Source organism: Apodemus sylvaticus, chromosome 2 (assembly GCF_947179515.1).
Source record: "Apodemus sylvaticus chromosome 2, mApoSyl1.1, whole genome shotgun sequence".
Lineage (NCBI taxonomy): Eukaryota > Metazoa > Chordata > Mammalia > Rodentia > Muridae > Apodemus > Apodemus sylvaticus.
This window is the reverse complement of record NC_067473.1, coordinates 94,575,434-94,590,517: the sequence shown is the minus strand read 5'-3', so window position 1 is coordinate 94,590,517 and position 15,084 is coordinate 94,575,434. Positions and strand designations below refer to the sequence as shown.

General features: G+C 39.2%; 1 pseudogene; it reads right to left on the bottom strand.

The window, feature by feature from the left end:
• Positions 1-13,374: 13,374 nt before the first annotated feature.
• LOC127677959 (SWI/SNF-related matrix-associated actin-dependent regulator of chromatin subfamily E member 1-like) lies at positions 13,375-14,171 on the bottom strand (annotated as a pseudogene).
• Positions 14,172-15,084: the final 913 nt, after the last annotated feature.

Genomic DNA, 15,084 nt, shown 5'->3' with positions numbered 1-15,084 from the left:
CCAGAAGAAGAAAATTTTATTCATTGTGAGCACACTGAAAAATGGGGGGAAATATATCCAGAGAACTACCAGATTGGTACAGTCCTGAAATGAAATTGAAGATTAAACACATAGCCAAAGATTTGCACACTGAAGCAGCCCTGTTCACAGTGTGATCCTGACTACCATTGGAGTAAGTAGGTGCACTTGTATATATCAACCTGAATGACACTGAGTGATATACCCTGCAGAACTCTCATGCAAAGTCCCATTTCCTAAAGATTCATTGTTTGCATAGCTGAAAGTTAGAGAAAACAAACGCCTCTTAAGAACACCTTCATTTTGCCATGCTGACCACATCACATTACATCCTGACATGGAACATACCTGGCAGCTTTGTTACCTCAAGCAGTGAGATTTTTGTTTAAGGCTGTATCACTGTGGGAGGATATTCTAGACTTTGCATACAATAATATATACCCACATCCTCAGCCTTCACTCTACTGATTCTCAGTGTAAAATCAGTTCCTGACCCACTGCCACTGAACCTGTCTGGGACTCCTGAGGCAAGGTTGGACATCCCATATATGAGGAGCTCAGGAGACTGTCCTGGCCTCTGCAAAAACCAACACAAGTAAGTATTGCCATTATTATGCAGTAGACTCTTGCTAGTCCTGCAGGAGATGGAAACTGACTCTCCAGTAGTGACAGGATTGGAGAGTGCAGTCTGGGTCATCACAATATCCCCAGTGGCTCCTGAAATAAAATAAATGAAATGTTATACACAAACATGATACTATGTTACTTTATTAAAATTCTACTTATTGAAGTCATGACATTCATTCATTTCTAAAAATGTTCAACACAAAATACTTAAGTAGAGAGAGCACAGAGACTCTCTAGAAATCACCTAAACCTTCTGCTTTGGAATTTGTTACAGCTGCCACAAAAGCACGGGATTCCACCTATTCACCCTCTAAATCCCACATGCCCATTCATGAAAAAAAGAATGGAAATCTCGAACATGGACGGAAGATACATCTGCATCATCAGATCCCCACAAACCCCCATCCCTCCACATTCTCCTTGTTCTTTGTTTTTCTCCTCACCAGGAATCCAGAACACAAGCAGCCCCAGAAGCTGAACTGGGCACCTCATTCTAAGAACTTGATATGAAATCTTGAGTAGTCAAGACAGAAAGAGAGGCTAGCTTTTGTCTTAGACATGCAGGAAAGAGCATCCCTAGGGAGCAATATGCAAATCCCCTGCTTGGTACAGCTGTGTGAAAAGTAGCCAGCAGGAGGAAGACCTACTCTTAGCAATGAAGTATCTTCTCTTTAGAAAAATTTACAGTCTGTGCTACCTGCATCAGGGAGCAGTTGGACTCCACTGTGAAAGGCTGGGTGAGCATAAATGGAGACACCCAATCTACAAGAACCAGGGCATACTCAGAGAGCACCACAGAACCAAGGCTATCATTTTCAACCCTTTTTATTAGCTAATACTTTTCAGCATAGCATGTTCCTGTATAATCCTACCTGATTTTTTGTTTTAGTTTTATCAGAGGTGGGAACTGAATAAGGAAAGAGAATAGTAGTCCTCATATCTTGAGGAATAACTCTGTGATGGCCCCTTACAACAAGAATGGCGATACAATGAAAACTGAAAAAGAGCAACAAACTTATAAAAACATGCATGTAGTTCCCAATGGTCAGTTATTATTTAGTTAAATGTTCTTAGTCAAAATTCTACCTCTTAGATACAGTACACAAACAGGTAGACACGGCAAGCCAGGAGCTAATTCAGAGTGGGAAGATTTAAGTAATATTTGTTCCATATTAGAGGTCAAGAAATCAGGACAAAGTTTTTGCAACTCAAGCCCTGAGGTTTCAGCTGAAGAATATGTCTTCCAATCTATATAGCAGTTCCTTTTAGAAATATGGATGCTTGATATTAGAATGGCTACTCCAGCTTGTTTCTTTGTTCCATTTATTTGGAATATCTTTTTACAGTCCTTTGCTCTGAAGTAATGCTCATCTTTTTTTTTTTTTTGCTAAGATGTGTTTCTTATATGCAACAGAATGATGGATTCTATTTACACATCCACTCTGTTAGCCTGTGTCTTTTTATTAGGAAATTGAGACCATTGATGTTGACCATTATGATCCGTGATTGTCAGTTCCTGTTATTTTTATTGGTGCTGGTACTCTGTGTGTGTGTGTGTGTGTGTGTGTGTGTGTGTGTGTGTGTGTTACCTTCTTTTGGTATGGAATTACCTATTTCTGTGCTGTCTTGGGTCTAGTTACCAGCCGTTTGATGGAGCCTCCGTTCTAATATCCTCCATAGATCTTTATAGATGGAAAGACATTTTATAAATTTCTGAGGCTTTCCATCTCCATGATTGCCTCAGTTTTTGTTTTCTTTGTTGCTTCTATTTCCTTTTTCAGATATTGAAGAGTTTTGCTCATTTCTTTCATCTGTTTGATTATCATTTCCTGTATGTCTTTAAGGGACTTATTTATTTTCTCTTTAATGGTATCTATTAGATTCATAAGATAAGACATAAGACCATTTTCTTGCAATTCAGGAGTGTTAGGATATTCGGAGCTTGCTGTGGTAGTATAGCTAGGTTCTGGTGGTACCATATTGCCCTGACTTTCATTGAGGGCACTCACGAAATGTTTTCATAATTTTTTTACACTATCCTTTAGCCATCTGGTTGTCCTTAGTTTTTGGGGCCCTGATAGTCCCTTATGGGAGCAGGCCTCCAGGGATACAGGTAGGTCCATGGTGGTTTCAAACTTCTCTTTGTCCTAGGCAGCAGAAGGCCTCCAGGGATGTAAGCAGAGTGATGGTCCAGAAAATGGAGTAGAGTGGGCAGCACATTGTTTAAAACTGCTGGATTTGCCCAGATGTACAGGTAGGAATTGGGGTTGAGGTCTCCCTTGGTGGTCATTGATTGTAGCTGGTATCTAGATTATAGTTAGAGGTGTGGACACAAGATGTAATATAAAGGGGACAGGGAAGACCTCGTGGCTGCTGGACTTGCAGGGAACCCAGTAGGTAGGATTTCAGAATTTGAGGAACTGACCTGGTTGTCCCTGGCAGCAGCAGGCCTCCAGGGATTCAGGCAGAGCTTTGGCCAGGGAAACAAAGTGCAGAATGGTCAGTATGGAACTTACCACTACTAAGTTTGCCCAGAGGGTCTGGCAGGCAAGAAACTGGGGTAAGGGTCACATCAGGTGATCCTCGATAGAAGAGAAAGTTGGAAATAGCCTTGAATTCATTGGCAGAGGAGAGAACTTCCTGAACAGAACACCAATACCTCAGGCCCTAACATCAACAATTGATAAATGGGCCCTCATGAAAATGAAAAGTTTCTATAAGGCAACAAAGGACACAATCAGTAAGAAAAAAAAATAGCACCCTACAGATTAGGAAAAGATTCCTTGAACACCACATCTGACAGAGAAATGACACCCAAAATCTATAAAGTACCCAAGAAAGTAGATATCAACAAACTAAATAGCCAAATTTTAAAAACAGTGTGTGGATCTAAACAGAGAATTTTTGACAGAAGATCCTCTCAGGGTTGGGAAGCATTTAAGAAATGCAGACTCATTTATCAGGGAAATGCAGATCAAAATAACTCTGAGATTTCAACTTATCCCTGTCAGAATGGCTAAGATCAAATACTAAAGCAACTGCTTATGCTGGTGAGGATGTGGAGTAAGGAAACACTCCTCCATTGTTTGTGAGAATGTAAACATCTATGTGGAAATCAATCTTGTAGTTTCTCAAAAAATTGGAAATAATTCTATACCTCAAGACCGAGCTCTGCCTCTCCGAAAATATACCCAAAAAAGATGTTCCAACATCTTTTTTGACCCTCACTCAATTATGGATATAGCATCTTTATTCATAGTAGCCAGAAACTAGAAACAACCAAGTACCCCTCAACTGAAGAATGGAAACAAAATGCGGTTCATTTATACAATGGAAAATTAGTCAGCCATTAAAAACCAAGAACATCAGTAATTTTCATGCAAAATAGTGGAACTAAAAATATCATCTCAAGCGAGGTAACCCAGACCTAAAAGGACGTGCAAGGTTTGTACTAACTTATAAGTGGATATTAGTCATAATGTACAATATAACCATGCTACAATCCAAAGACCCAAAGAAGTCAAATAACAAGGTCCCTAGGGAATAATATTGAATCTTTCTCAGAAGGAGGAATAAAATAGATATTGGATGTGGATGGTTGGAAGGAACTGGGTTTGATGGGGACAGGAAGCAGGGTTGGGTACCAAGAGTAGGAAGAGCAGTAATGGAAGTCTGTGGTGGGCAGAACAGGACAGGATATCTTTAGGATGTCCAGGGATCTGAAACAGGTGGTAGTCTAACTGAGTCTCCTAGTAGTGGGGGATATAGAGCCTGTATGTAGCCAGCCAGGGATCCCAGTGGAGAGACAAGTACACCAACCCACCCACAAAACCAAAATGTGTCCCACCTATAAGATGTACAGGAACAAAAAATGGAACATGGACTGAGGGAATAGCCAACCAATGACTTGCCCAAATTGAGATCCAACCCATGGGCAAGAACTAACCTAGACACTATTAATGATCCTATGCTATGTTTATAGACAGGATCTCAGCATTACTGTCTTCTGAGACACTCCACCAAGCAGCTGATGGAAAGAGAGAAATCCACAGCCAAACATTAGGTAAAGGTCAAGGAGTCTTGTAGAAGTGTTGGGGTAAGGATTGAGAAACCTAAAGAAGATTAAAACTCCACAGGAAGATCGAAAGTATTAGCTAACCTGGACCACTAGGGGCTCCCAGAGACTGAAGCACCAATCAAAATGGGAGCATGGACTAGACCTAGGCCTCTTCATACATGTAGCAGATGTGAAGCTTCATCTTCACATTTCCCCTAACTGGAGCAGGGAACATCTCTGAATATTTTGCTTGCTTATGGATCCAGTTCTCCTAACTAGGTTGCCTGGTCTGGCCTCAGAAAGAGAGTGTATACATAGTGATGTAGTGACTTGATATGGCAAGGTCGATTGGTACATGGGGGAATTCTCCCTGTTCAGATTTCTTTGGAGATGGCTTTAATGTCAGGTTACATTTCCCTATGGTAATGGAAAAAAAAAAGAGGCCAGAAGCACTGCATGGTTTATCAAAGATTCAGAGCAGCTATGAATGTGGTCCTATTCACAGTGCACTAGTATGAATTTCATTGGGATTCTGAGTGGGGTATTTGCTTATATGGTCCTAGTCTAGGTATGTTACTTTATGCCTATAATACCTGCACTGAGGCTGAAGCAGGAGGATTAGATGTTCAGGAAAGAGGTGATTAGGGAACAGGGGGAGGGAAGAGGGCTTATGGGACTTTGAGGAAGGGGGATCCAGGAAAGGGGAAATCATTTGAAATGTAAATTGAGAATATATAGAGATTTGCACCAGGGAGCCAGAAAACTCCACAGCCTTCTGTATATAGCCTGCTAGGAGAGAGTGATCTTCAAGCAGCCCTTTCACTACTGAGAGCATAGGTAATATCTCCACCTTCTCTCTGGAGGGGACCAGCTAGAAGCACACAGGGCCTAAAATCAGTGGAGATGCTGGGAGAGAAGTCTTCCAGCTGCCATTTGCACCAGGGAACCAGGAAACTCCACAGCTTTCTGTGCATAGCCTGCTAGGAGAAAGAGATATCTCCCAGCAGTGCTTTCACTTTTGAGCTCAGAGGAGTAAGGACACAGGCTTAAAGGCCCACAGAAGGAATAAACTCCAGCCAGAGACAACAATACCAATTAGCACCAGAGATAACCAGGTGGCAAAACACAAGCACAAGAACCCTACCAATAGAAACCAAGGTCACCTGGCAATATCAGATCCCAGTTCTTTCACCACAGCAAGTCTCAGATATCCCAACACACCAGAAAAGCAAGAATTGGATTAAAAATTATATGTCATGATGCTGATAGAGGGCTTCAAGAAAGACCTAAATAGCTCCCTTAAAAGAAATCCAGGAGAACATTAGTCAACAGGTAAAAGCCCTTAAAGAGGAAACACAAAAATCCTTTAAAGAAATACAGGAGATCATGGATCAACAGGCACAATCCCTTAAAGAAGAAACACAAAAATCCCTTAAAGAATTATAGGAAAGAACAAACAGTCAAGTGAAGGAACTGAACAAAACCATGCAGGATCTAAAAGTAGAAGTAGAAATAATAAAGATATCACAAAGTGAGACATTTCTGAAGATAGCAAACCTTGGAAAGAATTCAGGAGTCATAGATGCAAGCATCAACAACAGAATACAAGAGATAGAAGAAAGAACCTCAGGTGCTGAAGATACATAGAAAACATTGACTCAACAGTCAAAGAAAATGCAAAATGCATAAATCTGGTAACCCAAAATGTTCAGGAACTCCAGGACACAATGAGAAGACCAAACCTAAGGATTACAGGTGTAGATGAGAGTAAGGATTTACATCTTAAAGACCCAGTAAATATCTTCAACAAAATTGTAGAAGAAAACTTTCCTAACCTAGAGAAAGAGATGCCCATGAACATATAAGAAGCCTTCAGAACTCCAAACAGACTGGATCAGAACAGAAAGTCCTCCAAGCACATAATAATCAAAACACCAAATTCACTAAACAAAGAAAGAATATTAAAAGCTATAAGGTAAAAAGGGCAAGTAACATAAAGGTATATATATCAGAATTACACGAGACTTCTCACCAGAGACCATGAAAGCTAGAAGATCCTGGGCATACCTCATACATACCCTAAAAGAACACAAATGCCAGCCCAGGCTACTATACCCAACAAAACTCTCAATCATCATGGATAGAGAAACCAAGATAGTCCATGATAAAAACCAAATTTACATAATATCTGTCCACAAATCCAGCCATACAAAGGATAATTGATGAAAAATACCAACACAAGAAGGGAAACTACACCCTAGAAAAAAACAAGAAAGTAATCTTCTTCCAACAAACCCAAAAGAAGATACCCACACAAACATAAAAAGAACATAAAAAATAACAGGAATCAACAATCACTATTTCTTAATATCTCTTAACAACAATGGACTCAACTCCCCAATAAAAAGACATAAACTAACCAAACATTTCTCATGTAAATCTTTAATTTTATCAGAAAATGTTTGTAGTTCCCCTTTTAATTAATTTGGTAATGTTTCTTATGTCTACCTTTTCATCTGTATTAGTTTTCATGATAATCTTCAATTTTAATATGTCTTTCTATGTACTTCCTCTAGGTATTAGTAATGTTTTCAATATAAATCTTTGATTTTTATCACAAATGTTTCTAATTCCACCTTCAATTAATTTAGAAAGAATTTTTATATCTACCATTTTATATGTAAAATTCTCCATGAAATAGTCAATTTTAACGTGTTTGTCTATATATTTCTTGAATTTACCAGAAATATTTTCCATGTAAATCTTTAATTTTATCTGACAATGTTTATAATTCCACCATCAATCAAATTGTATTTATCTTTATGCCTCTCATTTTACCTATATAATTTCCATGATAATATTTAATTTTAACATATTTTTCTATATATTTCTTCAATTTTATCAGAAATATTTTCCATGTAAATCTTCAAGTTTATCAAAAAATGTTTATAATTCCACTTTCAATCAACTTAGAAATACTTTTATGCCTACCATTATTATATCTATATAAAATTTTCCATAATAATCTTCAATTCTCAGTATCCAGGACCTCAAGCAGTACTACAGAGCAATAGTGTTAAAAACTGCATGGTACTGGTACAGTGACAGGCAAGTTGATCAATGGAATCAGATTGAAGACCCAAAAATGAACCCATACACCTATGGTCAATTGATCTTTGACAAAGGAGCTGAAACCATACAGTGAAAAAAAATAGCCTTTTCAACAAATGGTGCAGGTTCAACTGGAGGTCAGTGTACTGTCTGGTTTTGAGTGTCAACTTGACACAGGCTGGAGTTATCACAGAGAAAGGAGTTTCAGTTGAAGAAGTGCCTCCATGAGATCCAACTGTGAGGCATTTTCTCAATTAGTGGTCAAGGGGGAGGGCCCCTTGTGGGTGGTACCATCTCTGAGCTGTATTCTTGGGCTCTATAAGAGAGCAGGCTGAGCAAGCCAAGGGAAGCAAGCCAGCAAGAAACCTCCCTCCATGGCCTCTTCATCAGCTCCTACTTCCTGACCTGCTTGAGTTCCAGTCCTGACTTCCTTTAGTGATGAACTGCAATGTGGAAGTGTAAGCTCAATAAGCCCTTTCCTCCCCTACTTGCTTCTTGGTTATGATGTTTGTGCAGGAATACAAACCCTGACTAAGACAGTCAGCATGCAGAAGAATGCAAATTGATCCATTCTTATCTCCTTGTACTAAGCTCAACTCCAAGAGGATCAAGGACCTCCACATAAAACTATACACACTAAAACTAATAAGAAATGAAACTGTGGAATAATCTTGAGGACATGGAAACAAGGGAAAAGTTCCTGAACAGAACACCAATAGCTTATGCTCTAAGATCAAGAGTTGACAAATGGGACCTCATAAAATTACAAAGTTTCTCTAAGGCAAAGGACACTGACAAAAGGACAAAATGGCAACCAACAAACTGGGAAAATATCTTCACCAAGCCAACATCCAACAGAGGACTAATATCCAATATGTACAAATAACTCAAGAAGTTAGACTCCAGAAAGCCAAATAACCTTATTTAAAAATGGGGTACAAAGCTAAACAAAAAATTTTCACCTGAAGAACTTCGGATGACTGAGAAGCACCTTAAGAAATGTTCAGCATTATTAGTTTATTAGGGAAATGCAAATCCAAACAACCCTGAGATTTCACCTCACACCAGTCAGAATGGCTAAGATTAAAAACTCAGGAGACTGCAGGTGTTGGTGAGGATGTGGAGAAAGAGGAACACTCCTCCACTGCTGGTGGGAATGCAAGTTGGTACAACCACTCTGGATATCAGTCTGGCGGTTCCTCAGAAAACTGGACATGACACTTCCGGAGGACCCTGTTATACTACTCCTGGGCATATACCCAGAGGATTCCCTGGCATGCAATAAGGACACGTGCTCCACTATGTTCATAGCAGCCTTATTTATAATAGCCAGAAGCTGGAACGAACCCAGATGTCCCTCAATGGAGGAATGGATACAGAAAATGTGGTATATTTACACAATGGAATACTATTCAGCAATTCAAAACAATGAATTCATGAAATTCTTAGACAAATGGATGGAGCTGGAAAATATCATCCTAAATAAGGTAACCTAATCACAAAAGAACCCTCATGGAATGCAATCACTGATAAGTGGATATTAGCCCAGAAATCTGGAATACCCAAAGCACAACATATCAAATGATTCCCAAGAAAAAGGAAGGAGAGGGCCCTGGTCCTGGAAAGGCTTGATGCAGTATTATAGGGGATTACCAGGACAGAGAATTTGAGGGGGTTAATTGGAGAAAGGGGTGAGGGAAGAGGGTCTGTGGGACTTATGGGGAGGTGATAACCAGGAAAGGGACAATCATATGGAATGTAAACAAAGAATATAGAAATTTTAAAAATAAATAAATAAATAAATAAATAAATAAATAAATAAATAAATAAATAAATAAAATCTTCAAATCTAACATGTTTTTCTACTTTTTTCTACAATTTTTCAGAAATATTTTCCATCTAAATCTTCAATTCTATCATAAACTGTTTCTATCCCATATTTCAATTTAACAATGTTTTACATTTCTAAAATGTTACTCTTTAATTTTCTATGAAAATTGTCAATTTTGATTTGTTTATTTGAATTATTTTCCATGTAAATCTTTAATTTTATCATAAAGTGTTTTTACTTCCCTTTTCAATAAATGAAAAAAGAAGAAAAGAAAAGAAAAAAGAAAAAAAGAAAAACCCACAGAAGCAGCTTCCCCACATTACATAGCAATTTGAAATGTGGGAAAATATAAAACAAAGCCACTGTGAAAATAAATGTTCCTCATGACTTGGAAAAATAAAGAATATATCAAATAAAAAATAAATTAAATTAAAAATATAACTATGTACCTAGAATAACTTTGAAGTTAGAGTCCTCCTGATACACTGTGCACCACCATGATAAATTTTTGCAGTGTTGGAGATGAACTTCAGAGACTCAAGCATTCCAGGAAAGCACACTAAAAAACTCATCTCCAGTCCATTTCCCTCTTTTGTTTTAAAAGAGATTTACTCTATAACCCATGCTGGACTTCCAACTCTTCCTACCTCAACTTCTTGAGTAGTACAGATGGTATCATGCCCAGAATTGAATAATCTAATCTTACTACATGGTATCACAATGAAGCATAGACATAGTATTTGAGGATTATGATATAACAAGAAAAATTACATGTTATAGTGCAGACAGGTTTGCTGTCAGAATAATGCTTTAATGATGTCACAGTGCAGTTTGGTGGTATAATGTTGCTCTGTTATGTCACAATTCAACATTGTGATGGCATAATTAAGCATTACAGTGCGATCATTGCATGTCAATATATATGTATTCTGGCAATGTGTTGACTCAATGGAGCGTTATGTCACCAAATTCCAGCCCTATAATAGCACAACAAATCAGTCTATAAGTCCAGTTATAATATAATGATTCAGACTTGTGATATCAAAATGAATCTTTGTGATATTATTATTTAGTATTGTGAGGACACAACAGAATATTTTGATAACACAGTGAATCAATATGGAAATGCACAGTGGTAAACAGTGGAGCCATGAACTGTTATAGTGAGCATTCAGGAGTCTATTGAACATTGTGATGCCACAAGAACCCTGTAAGGTCACAATATCATATAATAGAAAAACGAGCCTTTAAACATCTCATCTCAGTGTATCTTTGTGATATCACAGAGAGACATGTGATACCTGACCAGTCCTGCTCCTCTTGCACCCCTTGTGGAAACAAAGAGTTCTGTGGATCTCCGACTAGTGGAATGGCTGATGGGGAAGCTGTGGTTTCGGAGGTGATGCCTGATCTCTAGTCAGCAGGAGCTGTGTACGCTCCTCAGCAAGGTAATACAGGCACATGGCTCTTCAGCCTGTGCCCCATCTCTGTGGGCCTGCCCTGTGGTCCATCTCTGTCACAATAATGTGATATTATTATTTAGTATTGTGAGGACACAACAGAATATTTTGATAACACAGTGAATCAATGTGGAAATGCACAGTGGCAAACAGTGGAGCCCTGAACTGTTATAGTGAGAATTCAGGTGTCTATTGAACATTGTGATGACACAAGAACGCTGCAAGGTCACAATATCATATAATAGAACAACGAGCCTTTAAACATCTCATCTCAGTGTATCTTTGTGATATCACAGAGAGACATGTGATATGACATTTAAGTATTGCAATGACACAATGATGTAATGTGATTGCCTGGTGCAATTATGTGATGGCAACTAGATAACATGATGCCATACTGCATTGTGATGGCTCTGTTTAATTTTACATTGATGGGTGTTTTGCTGCATGCATGTCTGTATACCATATGTGTGCCTGGTGCAAGTAAAATAGAGTATTCCATGGGCCACCCTGTCACACACTACAGCTTCCACAATGGATTTTTTTTCCCCAAAGGTTGGTAGGTTGCAATGGCAGAGGGCAGGTACTCAGGGCTGGGGAGAGGAATAGGATTGGGTTGCATAATGTGAAATTCACAAAGAATAAAAAAAGGTTTTTATTTTTTTGAAAAAAGCCTTATGTACTGCTATATCTGACCCCATTCCAATTCAGTCATTTTTCTCCAGAACCCACAGAATCCAAAAACAGTTATCACCTGAAGAAGATTCCATGCACAAGACTGGGACACACGACAGACCTGAAATATAACACTTGAATTCAAAACTTCTGTTGCATTTCTGGTATCTTGGAGGGTGAGAATCTAAATATTAATACATAGGAGGAGAGCAGTGTTTTCTTCTCCTTTTTCTTATTTATTGATTCTTTCAGAATTTCATAAGATTTTTGATCGTATTTATTCATAATTTATACACAACCAAATTCTTTCAAAATAATCACTTCCCTATTCACCTTATAATCCATTTCTTTACTAATTTTTTTCCATTTAAGACATGCTGTATTTATAAGACCTCCTAATATGTGCAGACAATGAGTCAGAGATTTAATTGAAAGAAAGTGGTCATAGTAGGGTAATATGATGAGTACCACAGTCCCAGTTCTGAACTAGCTTCATTTCCAGTTTGTGAAGAAACAAGAGACTGAGGTTTTAAAGACTGATCTCAAGAGGGATTCAGCATATGGTATATGGCAAACCAAACAGTATGTTTTTAGTGTAGTATAAATCTGACTTTATCTTTTCTAGCATTCCATAAGTTTGAGTCACCTACTGGATAAATGTGTCCCTAAGTAAAGAACCTATATGATGCCAGACCCATATGCAATCAAACCCCAGCCCCAACACGTAACTTTTGGCAAACAATTTTTAATAAAACCACAAACTATATCACAGATGTACTCATTTTTAATAAGATGGTTCACCCTGGAAAGTAAGTTCTTAAACACTTATGTATTTATTCATTTCAATGTATCATGTGTTTTTGCCTGAATGAGTATAAGTGCTGTACATGTAAACAGTTTCCAGAGGAGTCAAGAAGAGGGTGCCCGTGAGCCTCTTGATGTGGGTGCTAAGAATGAAATACAGGTCCTCTGAAAGAGCAATAAAATGCTCTTGACTGCTGATTCATCCTTCAAGCCCAGTTTTTAAAGAGAATCATACTGAGGCCTATGTGCTATGCAGTCATGTAACATATCATTAGACTGTAGCACCTAGTACTGTATGAGCAAATGTTTCTGAAAAAGAATCATGACTTCTCCTGAGCTTTCTGTTTAGCTGATCACCTTATAAGAACTTCAGTGGTTATGGAGAAGTAGGAATGTCACAGGTCCAGGAAATAATTTTTATTTATCTTGGGCAAACTTTAGAACCTTAAACAGCCACTCTTCCTTCCTACCTCTCTGTGTGACCCAATGTACTTGTGACTAATAAATAACTTAACAAACTGTAAGCTACCATCAATCACAAGACTAAGTAAGACTACTACCAGCGTTTGAGGTCTACAAAGATTTCCCCATTTTAATTTAATACTTCTATTAATGTTTCCACCAACGCATTGAAAAGTGGTTCAGTTCATGGCATTCTTTGTTCTGTTACTACAAATAGTTCATGTGACTGTTAACAGGTAGTAGCATGGAATGAAAGGTAACCTAAATCTGTGTTCCAAGACCACATAACACCATTAAAACAAACAAAAAAAAACACACATTATTTTCATTTAAAAAAGTTTTAGGTCACATAAAACAAGGCAACATTTACTCCCTCTTCTTCTGGTCTGTGGGCGGCTCCTCCACTGTGGCGCTGTTGCTCTCTGAGCTGGTGTTACTGTCTCTGGCCCCTTCCACCTCCATGCTGTCGCCCCCCTCCCACCTGCGGTGACTGTATGCTTCATTGAAAAGCCATCATCATAATCATCTGCGTCCTCGGCAGGCTGAATGCTCATGTAAGGTTCTCCTTTCTCCATGAGAGACTGAGACTGTCTCTGCTGACTTTCTTCCTCTAATGCAGCTTCCGCATGCCATTTTGCATTAATATATGCAAGGTACGCAGGGGAATTATGGTGGGCCTTCATAGATTCATTGTAGTCTATCTTTTCAGCTTCCTATTCGTTTAAATATTCTTGCTTCTCTTCATCAGTGAGATCTTGCCACATGCCACCAATAATCTTGCCAATCTCCCACAACATTAGGTCAGGGTTGGAAGCCTTTACTTGGTCCCAGACGTTTCTGCTGTACCTCATGTAGGGCATCAGCAGCCTATCTGATGGCTTTGGAGGCTTTGGAAACGTAATGCCAGAGGACACCGTGACACAGCTGTTGGTGCCTGGGTTCCCTCCCAGCCTGTAGTTGTTGTAGGCGAGATGACTGTATAGATTATATCCCACAAACCCTGGTGTGTTGGGCATTTGTGTTGCAGGAGCTGGAGTGGGAGGTGGGGCATAAGATGGTCTTTTTGACATTTTGAAAGATTAAGTTCTCAGTTCCTTAAGAATGAGTCTGAGACACTGCGGGCCGAAAAGGCACCCTCAGCTCAGGCTTCGCTTCGCTTTGTCCCGCGCTCGCCCTGCCTCTCCCTGCAATTCTTTCAGTCAGGAACAATTACGGGTCAGAATTGTGACTATGGGATAGCTCCCCTGTCCCTCATTTGATGTTCTGTCTTCCTGCTGGAGGTGGGTTCAATAAGTTTCCTCTCCCTACTGTCAGGCATTTCATCTAAAGTCCCTCCCTTTGAGTCCTAAGATGAACCATCTCACCTGCCATGTATCTGGTGCATTCTGGAAGGTCGCCCAACCTCCTATTTCCCGAGGTTGCTAGTGTCCATTCTTTCTGCTGACCCTCAGTGCTTCAGTCCTTTTCCCTCACCTAATACAGGTCAGATTCCCCTCTCCCCTCTATTTCTCTCAGATCCCTCCCTCCCTCCCCATTTGCGATTGCTTTGCTCTCCCTTCCGAATGGGACTGAGGTGTCTTCACTTGGGAATTGACTTCAACGGGTTGACTTTTTTGAGTTCTTTGGACTGTATCTTGAATACTCTGTACTCATTTTTTTCCTAACATCCACTTATTACTGAGTATACACCATTCATGTCCATTTGGGTCTGAGCTACCTCACTCAGGATGATATTTATTAGTTCCGTTTTTCTGCAAAACTCAGGATGTTCTTGTTGTTAATACCTGAGTACTATCCCATTGTATAAATGAACCACATTTTCTGTATCCATTCTTCTGTTGTGGGACATCTGGGTTGTTTCCAGATTCTGGCTATCACAAATAGGGTGCTATGAACATAGTGGAACATATGCCAGTGTGGCATGATGGGGCATCTTTTAAGTATATTACCGAGAATGGTATAGCTGGGTCTTCAGGTAGATATATTTGTAATTTCCTGAGAAACCTCCAGATTGAGTTCCAGAGTGCTTGTACCAGTTT